Below are 2469 nucleotides of genomic sequence, written 5' to 3' on the forward strand. Positions count from 1 at the left end.
AAAAAAGAAAAGCAGAGTCGAGGGCATCGCAATGCCAAATTTCAAGTTGTACTAAAAGCTGTGATCATCAAGCCAGTGTGCTACTGGGGCAAAAACAGACACATAGATCAATGTAACAGAATACAGAACCCAGAAATGGGCCCTCACTCTATGGCCAACTAACATTCAACAAAGCAGAAAAGACTATCCACTGGAAAAAGGACAGTCTCTTCAATAAATGGTACTGGGAAAATTGGACAGCCACGTGCAGAAGAATGAAACCAGACCACTCTCTTTCACCACACACAAAGATTAACTCAAAATGGATGAAAGATCTAAATGTGAGACAAGAATCCATCAAAATCCTAGAGAAGAACACAGGCAACACCCTTTTTGAACTTGGCCACAGCAACTTCTTGCAAGATACATCTATGAAGGCAGGGGAAACAAAAGCAAAAATGATCTATTGGGACTTAATCACAATAAAAAGCTTCTGCACAGCAAAAGAAACACTCAACAAAACTAAAAGACAACCTACAGAATGGGAGACGGTATTTACAACTGACGTATCAGATAAAGGGCTAGTATCCAAGATCTATAAAGAACTTAATAAACTAAACAGCAAAGAAACAAACAATCCAATCATGAAAGGGGCAAAAGACATGAACAGAAATTTCACCAAACAAGACATAGACATGGCCAACAAGCACTTGAGAAAATGTTCCGCATCACCTGCCATCAGGGAAATACAAATCAAAACCACAATGAGCTACCACCTCACACCAGTGAGAATGGTGAAAATTAATAAGACAGGAAACAGCCAATGTTGGAGAGGATGTGGAGAAAGGGGAACCCTCTTGCACTGTTGGTGGGAATGTGAAACCTCTTGCACTGTTGGTGGGAATGTGTACAGCCACTCTGGAAAACTGTGTCGAGGTTCCTCAAAGAGTTAAAAATAGAGCTACCCTACGACCCAGCAATTTTACTGCTAGGAATTTACCCCAAAGATACAGATGCAGTGGAATGCAGGGACACCTGCACCCCAATATTTATAGCAGCAATGTCCAGAAGAGCCAAACTGTGGAAGGAGCCTTGGTGTCCATCGACAGATGAAAGGATAAAGAAGATGTGGTCTATGTATACAATGGAATATTACTCAGCCATTAGAAATGACAAATATCTACCATTTGCTTCATTGTGGATGGAAGGTAGAGTATTATGCTGAGCTGAGTGAAGTAAGTCAATCAGAGAAGGACAAACATTATATGATCTCATTCATTCGGGGAAAAAAAAATAGTGAAAGGGATTATAGGTGAAACAGGAAAGAAAATGAATGGGAAATATCAGTGAGGGTGACAGAACATGAGAGACTCCTAACTCTGGAAAATGAACAAGGGGTAGTGGAAAGGGAGGTGGGCCGGGGGTGGGGGTGACTGGGTAACGGGCACTGAGGCAGGCACTTGATGGGATGAGCACTGGGTGTTATGCTATATGTTGGCAAATTGAACTCCAATAAAAAAGAAAATAAAAGAAACAAGTTTGGCGAAATAGGCCTGCCCTGTAAAATTGTCCTCCTTCCAAGTGGGATAAGGCTCTGATAAAGTCCTTTTCTTGGAAAAGTAGGCCTTTGTTTTGCAGAATTATCTGGATGTATTTCAAAGTGGTTACATTTCTCCTGCCCTGCCAGGATTATGAGATTTTTCTTGTCTCCTCACTATTCAAATGTAGTGGGTTCTTGAGGGTGAAACACACAAAATTATGGAGGCTCGTCTACCAATGCAGCCTCCACCCGTTTGCCCATCTCATGCTAATCCACCCTTGGCCTGCAGCAAGTTACTATTTAAGTTGTCCTACCTGTTTATGGTTCCAGTAGCATCTGCTCTAGGTAAGTGTATCTCTAATGTGATTCTCTTTAATTGCAATCTCTGAATTTTGGGGTGGTCAAGTGCCATGGGAATCAGAAATCTCTCATGAGCCTAAGAAAATCACTGAACTTCAATTTATTCAACTTCTTTTCTTGGTGTAAGTACAAGAGTGCTAATATCCAAGTTCTTTTCATGTTGTAGCTGAAACCCGAAGTCACAGATGGAGTTTTATTCAAAAATAAATCAGTGTTCAATTTTTCAGCTTAAAAAAATCTTAATATGGAACTATTCACAAATCTGTATGTCATCTTTGTTCAGGGGTCATGCTTCTCTTCCCTGTGTGGTTCCAATTTTAGTATAGGACTGCTATAGTGAGTGCTTGTTTTTTATTTTATACAATGCTGTCTGGGTGAGCTGAGTTTAATAGTCCACTTATAGTTGGCTTTATTTGATAAAGAGATGAGGGGTCAGAAAAGAGTTTTATTATATTGCCAAAAGTAGAGAAAAGAAGAAGGAAGGCTCATCAGTTGAACGATTGGCAGAGACAGACTGAGCAGCTGATGGACTTATTTCTCTAAGGAGAAACACTGAGGATGAAATTGGAGATGCTCAGATTCAAAGCCAA

General features: G+C 40.4%; 1 non-coding gene across 1 annotated transcript; it reads right to left on the reverse strand.

The window, feature by feature from the left end:
* Positions 1-2117: 2117 nt before the first annotated feature.
* Positions 2118-2222, reverse strand: LOC118352009 (U6 spliceosomal RNA). Its single transcript, XR_004808386.1, has one exon. It is a non-coding gene; the product is annotated as a U6 spliceosomal RNA (small nuclear RNA).
* Between the last annotated feature and the right edge of the window lie 247 nt (positions 2223-2469).

Source organism: Canis lupus, chromosome 22 (assembly GCF_003254725.2).
Source record: "Canis lupus dingo isolate Sandy chromosome 22, ASM325472v2, whole genome shotgun sequence".
Lineage (NCBI taxonomy): Eukaryota > Metazoa > Chordata > Mammalia > Carnivora > Canidae > Canis > Canis lupus.